The sequence below is a fragment of the Phyllostomus hastatus genome, unplaced genomic scaffold, assembly GCF_019186645.2.
Source record: "Phyllostomus hastatus isolate PE091 unplaced genomic scaffold, TTU_PhHast_1.1 phas_contig_86, whole genome shotgun sequence".
NCBI lineage: Eukaryota > Metazoa > Chordata > Mammalia > Chiroptera > Phyllostomidae > Phyllostomus > Phyllostomus hastatus.
Genome location: NW_025333977.1, coordinates 45,833,147 through 45,842,823, shown reverse-complemented (window position 1 = coordinate 45,842,823; position 9,677 = coordinate 45,833,147).

The window sequence follows — 9,677 nt, the reverse complement described above, 5'->3', positions numbered from 1 at the left end:
TGAACTAAAAAGAAAAACTGAAATCCTTTCCCTAAATATGTTTAGAGCTTTAAAAAATAAAAATTATGAAACAAAATGTGGGCTAAAAGTTTCAGAAAAAAAAGACATACATTTTACTCTAAAGGACCATATAGCATCACTCAATTTTAGAATTTATAGTGAAAAACCAGATTTTTAAATTTTGATTTTTAAATTAAAGTTGACATTCAGTATTATTTTATATTAGTTTCAGGTGTACCGAATAGTGCTTAGGCAATCATATAATTTACAAAGTGATCCCCCTACAATTCAAGTACTCACCTAGCACCATACAAAGTTATTACAATTTTATTGACTATATTCTCTATGTTGTATTTTACATCCCCATGACTATTTTTAACTACCAATTTGTACTTAATTCCTTCATCTTCTTCTTTTTTAAAATTATTTAATTAGTTTATTATTAGAGGGGAAGGGAAAGAGACAGAGAAGGAGAGAAACACTGATTGATTACCTCTCACACACCCTCCCAAATGGGGACCTGGCCCGAAACTCAGGCATGTGCCCTGACCAGAAATTGGACCAGCTACCCTTCAGTTTGCAGGCAGGTCCTCAATTCACTGAACCACACCTTCCTTGTTTTTACCCAGCCTTCCAAATCCCCTCCCATCTGGCAACCATCAGTTTGTTCTATTTATGAGTCTATTTCAATTTTGTTTATTTTGTTCTCTAGATTCCACATATAAGTGAAATCATATGGTATTTTTCTTTGTCTGATTTATTTAATTTAGCATCATACTCTCTAGGTACACCCATGTTTTCACAAATGGTAAGATTTTGTTCTTTTTTATGGCTGAGTAATATTCTATTGCATGTATATACTACAGCTTTTTAAATTTTATTTATTTTTATTGTTGTTCAAATATAGTTGTCTCCCTTTTCTTCCCACCACTACCCCCACCCCAGACATCCTTACCTCTCACCCTTGATCCTACCTCTTTGGTTTTGTCCATGTGTCCTTTATAAATGTTCCCATAAACCCAGCTTTTTAAACCACTAATCTATTTGATTGACATAGGTGGGCAGGGAGGGAGGTAGTCAGACTAATGTGTATTACATCAAGAGGAGAGAGATCCTTAGGTGAGAAAAACAAAAAGGGCTTGATTGGAAAAAAAAATCTGAAGAAGAAAATAAATAAACAGGGTGAAGGTAGGAAAAGGAAAATGCTCAATGAATTTAAGCTCAAACAGTAATCCTATCTCAATTTGCCCAAATTTTTACTTAATTGTAATCAGTATACTGACCCTGTCATGCTCATGGTATCTTATATACATACCAGGTACTCTGATACTCTGGAGAATAAACTGAAATAATAAAATTGGTAATTTACTTTACAAGACTATGAAGCACCAAGGGTCTGGCACTGTTAAGTGTCTTTTACCCTTCTACATCAGTCTGTGAGAAACAGACAAACTGGGTTATCCCTTTCTACACATTTGGCCAGTGACCAGCTTCTTGTTAGGATCCAGCTGTATCCAGCTACTTGAACATAACAAACAAACCTTATTAAGGTTCTTAAACATGTAATTAAAAACAGAGTGTCTAGAGAACACTCTAATGGCTCTGCAGAAAAACTCTTATCTCTATTCACAAAATATGAAATTAAACATTGCAATTAATTACAGACTATGCCAGGGCAACCCTTTCTCTGACCACATTACTCGCTCTCACTTGGGAGCGAGTAATGTTTTTTGGTGGTGACTAAGTGGTGGCCTTCTGCTCTCTCCGTCATAGCCCTTCATAGCCCTTCAGTTCCTTTGGCCTGAATCTGCTCTTCTGTAATTTTTGAGGCTGTATTTTGTAGCCTCCCACTCATTAGGTGAAGGTTCAATGACCGAGGCTTTGCTACTTTAAGTGAATATCTTTACAAGTTTGTTTGCCTCCCCTTTCTTGTGTTAAATGGGTTTGTTCTCCTTATGGAATGTCTGTCTTATGCAGTTGTCACTCTGGGCATTTCACCACTCATTTTCTGCTTGTCCTTGCGCCTGTGCTGCCCCAGTTCCTCTTTCCCACCTTCACCTTGGCTTTCACCTTGAGTTGGGTCAACCTTTCATTGTTCATCTCTGGTTTGTGACTCTTGGCATGCACCCACTCTTCATTATTAGTATCACCCCATAGTTGGAGAAGGGAGGCTTTTTACATCATGGAGGGGGTGGCTTTCCAAGCTCTCTGAAAATATCCCTTTAAAAAAGATAGTTCTCAGGACATCTGACAGACTAGGAGCTTAGCTGCCCCTCACTCTGATTTCACTTGCTATCTCTGTCTGACTTGCCCCTTTCTCTTAAGATGAGGTCTAGCGCCCTTCCTTTGAAGACTGAAGCTGAAAAAGTTTAGTTGCCTTCAGGGCGTCTTAGGAGCTTATGTTTTTTTTTTCCTGAGCCAGGAAGCCAAGTAAGCAGTATCTCAGTAATACTTTTGTTTACTGACAGTGTGACCTAGGGTAAAATACTTCGTCTCTCTTTGTCTCAGTTGCCTCCTCTGTAATATACAGGTGATGATTCTACCTATTGTCAAAAGTGGAAATGAGTTGTGTAAGGATGAGTGAGGAAGAAATGAGTGTCTTATGCTCGTAGAACAGTATTTGGCCCAAAGCAAGTACCAGAGAAGGTTTACTAGTTCTACTATTATTCTCTCAAGGGCAGATTTATGGGTATAACAGACATATTTGCTTGTTGGGTTATTGTACTAGAAAAAGACATCCTAATCACTCATGATCATAATATATATTATATTTTGAAGTAATAATAAACTTAATTTAGTTTCAGTGTAAGATATTTTATAATGACATCTTTGGCTGTGAAATATGTGTTTCCTTTCCTGCAATAATGATTGAGATTATGTGGCCTGAATTTATGCTCCACCCAGAAGTATAGAATTCACTTTTTTTGGGGAGGGGGTGCACCAAGTTGATTACTGTACTTGGGTGGTGAACATTTTGCTTAACAGTTTACATAAGATTTAGGATTCTTAACACTTTCAGTTTCAACGAAAGGTAACTACTGCTCCCAGTAGAACTGTAATCCTGTGATGAGCAAGTGAATAGTTTTTTCCCTTTAGTTTAGTTGTTCATATGGTAAAATATGAAGAGAAATATACATTTTGAAAGACACTGATCAAGATTTTTGTTACTATCTGAATTAGAATGTGCTTTCAAAATTTGAAATATTTTGAAGAGAAGTGACAAAGGAGTTTTGAGTTTGGCTCAAAGTATAGCTTTTGAAATTTATGAAACAACAGATGTCTTACTAACTACCCAAATTGTGGGTGGTGGAGATGGCTGCAGAGAAAGTGAAGCTTTTTGTTTTGCTTTTGTAAAACATGCCTATAGAGAACAATAATAATTTTTATTTTCAGATTGTGAAACAGTGAGAGTCCTCCATGGTCATATTTCATGGAGTATGTGTGTTATCTGTTGTTTAAAGCTGGCATTCTCATATGCATTTATAACCTGTTAGAGGACTAAGATCTATTTTGTTGATTATAACTGACATGCAACATGAGCTATAAATGCCAGTTATGCTTTGTATAGGTTAACTATATGTTATGTAATTTTGTATATTCACTTTGAGATATTAAATGCTCTAAGATAGTTTAAATGGTAAAGGAATATTAGATAAATACTCAATATACATTTGCTTAAAATAACACATTTGGAGTTTAAGATGCCTAGTTTGTAGTTCTTTCTATAAATTATTTAGAGAGAAATAATAAATTATAGGCATTTTTGAAGCTTCACCGAATCAAAAACGGCTCTATAACATGCAATCAAGCATGCATTCCAAAGAGAAGGTTTGGGTTATTTCTACACTGCAGTGTCAGTATTATTGCCAGACACCAGAAAACATCGTTTTACTAATTTCCTCCCTCCCTTCTCTTTCTGCCCCTCAATACCCTTTTCTTAGGTAATGATGGCAATAATCTGTTGGACTTTTATTTTTCCTTTAAATTTATTTTTTATCATTTTTAATTGTTATTCTGTTATAGTTTTCCCAATTGTCCCCCCTTTGCCCTCCTCTGTCCATCCCACCCCTGCTCCCAGTCAATCCCCACACTTGTCATGGGTCATCCCTATATGTTCTTTGACTAGTCCCTTCCCCTTCTTTCCACTGTAAATTTATTTGTATTTTTTATGGTATTTAAATGGTATTTTTCCATTACCATTTATTCCCCTTTTACCCCTTTCTTACCTCCCCTTACCCTGCAAACACCACAGCATTGTCCATGGACTTAAAAGGGAAGCATAATTTTATTTTTTAAAAAGTTTAAAATAATACAACCAGCATATAGACACTTAAGAAAGAGTTGTATGGCTAATACACAACCACTCTGATAGACAGTGAAAATTTGTTTTTTTTTGGTTATGAAAAAAAAACTACCAGTAAACTGTAAATCTATAAATGTTTGTAATAGTCTTTCAAATAAATATCTCTCTTTAGGAATACATCACCAGAGGCTAAAATTTCAAGAATATTTTTTTTAGTTATAGGGGAGATTATATAATCTTGACAATAAAGAGTTATTTGTAGTTCTATCATATTTTAAATATTATGGACTATAAAGGCAACTCTATATGACATAGTTTAAAATTAAACCATGGTAGACTTTCTTAGTAATGAAAAAATTTCTACAATATGAGGCCAGTAAGGAATTTTGGCTTGAAATAGCAAATGAATTAAATGACTAATTACCAAGGAATTACCCTGTATTATTTGATTGCTCTCTAAGTAATGCAGATACAATTTTTCAATGCATCATATTTTTATTTTTACCTGATAAAATCAAATGGATGGTAATCCAAAAGCATCAACCTAATGTAACTGGAAATTTGCTTCTCAGAGATACTGAGACATTATTTCCTTGTCCTTTCTTCTTAGGATCACCATAGGAAAAGTCCAGGTATACAATTGCATTTAATTTGAAGTGCAAGAAAAAAATCATTAATTTGTCTAAATGTGTGAAGGATTGATTGCCTTTACTCTGCAATTAATATTTCCAGAATTTGAGATTAGGAACATTTGACACTGAGAAATGGGAAATTAAAGGAGGAAACAATGTGAATACTCTTGCTAAAGGTAAATCTCTAATTGTAATGGAAGTGGGGGAGCAAAGATTCAGTAAATAAGAAAGCACATTTCCATCTCTTAAATATTTCTGAAAGTTATTGAGTAGATAGTAGTTCCATACAGCACATTTACTTTTAAATCTGCTGTATTAATTTGAAAGAACTAGAATATTATTATTATTTTTGCTGTTATATAAGAAGAGCATACTGGCCAATGTGAAATTTATACAGTAAATCCATTTTCCACTATAAATTTGGATATTAATAATATCAGGTCAATTACAATTAAATTCAGGTGTATTTTTTTCTACATATCAAAGCAAAATACATTGTTCACTTTCTTGGTTGTAAATATGCTTTAGAGATGAGCAACATCAATATTACTTGATAGGGTGTAGAAATTGTTTGCAAACTGAAATTGCTTGAAACTGTGTTTCAGTTTGCAAACTGAAATGTGTGCCATAGGAGGACATCAAAGACTGGCCAGCTGTCATTAAAAGACATCAAAGGGCAGCCTCCCTGAAGCCTTTAAGTTTTATGGCAGGTGCCTCATAGAGATGTCAGGTCATCTTGGGAAACAAGGAATAGACTCCATCTAAACTCAATTGTCTTTAGTTCCTTTCATCTGTTTGGGAAGGTAGGACTCCTCGGTTACAAAGAGTTTTGCAGGGACCTGACTACTGGACATCAAGCCTCTCTGATTTCAGTTACTCTCAGCATGGAGGCTGCAGTCATGGTGTCTCCTGATGGACACATCTGGGGAACAGAAAAATGATCCTTGTGATAATGTCATCAAGAGTCTATGAGGCATGGAGGTGTATAATTCTTCTTTTGGCTTCTCTCAGGACACAACACTTGGGCATTTTTGATATACCCAAGCAATTCTGGATAAATTTAGAGAGGTAACATATCTAAACTCTAACACAGTACTCTTCATTTGCTTAATATGTGATGGAGACATTTTCTACAGAAGAACAGAATAATGAGATTTCTATTTAAACACAGTAGCAAAGTAAATCCAGTTTATTTTCCTGGTTAAGGCTACTCAAATAATTATTCCTTTAATGTCATATTATAAAAACCTATATGGAATATAATATCTTTACAATCAAATTAGGGGACAACTATGGTTGGCTTTTACCTGGCTAGAGAAATGCAGGTTTTGTACATGAAAACAAATACTTATGGTGTTATATTACTTAGATATTTTTATTATTTGTTTTCCAGTCACAAGTATACCATCTCAGGGTACAGTAAATTAATTTTGCTTAACAAGTATATCCTTTCTATTGTCATAAACTTAAAGCACACCTTGGCTAGTTGTTCCTACTTTGTTAGGAACTAACAAATTATCATGAACTCTGAAGGTTTACTTATTTGTTTCTTTATTTATGACTAAATAATTAATATATTTAAAGAATGCAGTTAAAACCATTTTGTACCTCTTTGATCAGTCACTTGCATGTCATTAAGTAGTCCAAGCATTTTGTTATAAAAAGGCTCTGTTTACAAATTAGACCAGAGAACACGTTTCATACTGAAGATCAGCAGATATATTGTATTTTATTTCAGATGCACATGACACAACCTTAATATTAGAGCCAGATGATTAAAAGAACATTACCTGAGCCATGAGAGTCACTGAATGAGCTATGCTAAATTGGTTGTTTTCTGTTTTGTGATTAATTGTGCTTCTAAACCATATTTTAGTGTGCTTTGTTTTTCTGTCCCCAGTCATCCCATATTATTAAAGAGAAATTCTGCATATCTCTCCTGGAGTCCAATTAAGGATTTGCATCATGACTAGATTTTTCACTTTAATTACTGTATATAAAGTAGGTTTTGACTTATTTCCATATTTATCAAACTATGCAGAAGAAGCAAAATTCATCAAATAAACAGATATCTGTGGCTATAATTGCAGCCTGCATTGAGCATGTAGGAACAAAATATGAGGGTCCAAATTTCATTATGTAGAACATAATAAACATCTGAATAATTAAACTGTGTGTAAATCATGGGGTTGGCACTAGTAAGAATAGGAGAGACACCTTCATTTGATCCAAAAAATATTTTAAACATATTTCTAAAAAAAACTTGAACATTAAGATAAACAAAGAGTTGAAATTCTTACATCTCTTATCAGGTGAAAAATATAACATTAGATAATGTACATTCAAAAATTATCTTTTTGTTAATTATAATCTATGATGAATTTCTCTGTGCATAGACTTCCAAAAGTCCTTTTTTCTTAGCAAATAGGATGGTAAAACCAAAGAAAATAATATTAACAAATTGTTTAGATGAGTTTTCTTTGTAAGTATTAACATGGAGACTGAGAAAATACTCCTACCTTCTAAATATATGTAATTCAAAGCTCCAAGTAATCATTCTACTTATAAATGTTTAGCCACACTCCTTATTCTCTGTGCTTAATTTATATTTAAAATTTTTCTAACTAAATAAATATAAAATTCATTTTATATTAAAATTTTAGTAATGAGAAATATATTAATATTATGACCAAGATACTCACAACTTATCACAAGTGGGAAACCCAGAGCTTTTCACTTTAAGCATGATTTTTCAACTTTTAAGACATTCAGAAAAAATATTTTGAATAAAATTTTTCCTTTGGTTATTTAATTTCAAAAATGGAAGTCTCTAGTGTCACAAATGAATTGGATTTATTAATTTCAAAACTTTCAAAGAGACATTTTTAATTTAAATTTTCACCTTGGTTAAGCTCCTGACAAGGAAAGTTTAATTTTAGTTATTGTAATGTTGCTAAGGGCTTTGAATTAATTTATCTTATAAGCCCTGCTGTGAATGTAGCTGGTTACTTTTGAATTAGATATTTAAGTGCAGATAAAGTGAAGAACCTGCTTGTCTTTTTTTATGTGTAGATTCATCATATTTTGATTTCCAAATGCTGTTAGAAGTGAAGATGTCTAGAAAATATGATCTGCTTAATGTTGTCTGAAATAATTCATTTTTCTCTTGTAATTGATATAGACATTTTCTTGTTTTATTTTTTATTTTATTTTATTTTTTAATTGAATTTATTGGGTGACATTGGTAAAATTATACAGGTTTCAGGTGTTCAGTTCTATAACACATCATCTGTGTATTGTACTCTGTGTTCAACACATGAAGCTGATACAAAAATTTTCTTTTCACCTTTAAATGTTACAAAATGGAAGAATGTGGCATTTTTTCCCCTTTCTTTTGCATTGTTTTTTTATTGTTAAAGTACAGTTGTCTCCATTTTCCGGCCACCAATTTCCCCTGCCCCACCATTCCCTGCATTTTAAAGCTAACTACAGCTAATCATATCAAGGCCACTGTTGTTATAGTCCATCTAAATTACCTATGTATGTTCCAATGTGCAATGCATGGGGGCAGTGAATGCACACCATTAGTTATGGAGGTGCACTATGTGCTTTTTTATTTTGCGGGGAGGTGAGGAAATAGGTTTGAGTTTACTCAATGAGTTACTGTCCATCTGTTTGTAAGAATTCAGATAATTGTATGAATACCTTTCTTGATACATTTTAATGTTTTAGCTGACCTTTTTGGGCAGGCTCTCTATTCCTTAACATTTATGTGCAGGGACTGTTGAACAATAAGGACGTAAAATCACAACAGGTTTTATGTAAACACATTAAAGGCGATTAACAGAATTGAATAGAATCAGTAACTAGATGTCTAATGGCTTCTCATCAGAAATAACTAGATGTTTTATTTAGGACTGTTTTCAAAACCCATGTCTATGGGTGAAGTCATTTACTTGGTCATAATACAGGGTTATCACATCATGAAAACAGGAGAAAAAGTTTCAAAATATTTATCTACTATGGATGTAGAAATATTGATAAAATATTAAAGGGAGTAATTAGAAAGAGAAAAGATATAAATTTCAATGGTGTAAGTTACAGATTGGTATTATGAATAGAGAATAGTACTTCAGTGCAGCATTCCATGAGTTAAATCTTCACTTTAGGGTTCAAAATAATTGTCATTAGTGTTAGTTTTCTAGAATAAAGAAAAACTATAATAGATATCCATATTTCATGAATAATTCTGATATAGCTTCTTATATTCACACTGGTTTTAACTACAGTAACAGTGTTAAATGAATAATTTAGGAAGTAAGTATATTTTGAAGAAAAATATTTTAGTTTTAATTTACAAATAGATTTGTTTTGTATAATCCCCAGGGCAGAATCATGAACATAGATTATTTTCCCTCCTCAAACAGAGAATGTGGTCCCTTTCATCTGTAGTTTTCTTCTTGAAGTAAGTTTCTGTTGGTATCTAGAACTCTTCTTAACTCAAATAAGATATATGTCATTGTTTATTTTTCTCCTCTCCCTAATCAAACCTAAAACTGCCACTGAAGAAACAGGAGTTGTTTCAGAGAAAAATTGCTGGGCCTTATCCTGGGATCTACTGATTTAGAATCCGAAGTACTGAGACCTTGGAATATTCATGGCAAACAATTATCCTAGACAGTGCTGTGCTGGCAAATGTTTAACAACTTGCTGCATGAAAGAGTTTATGTGTGTATTTCATT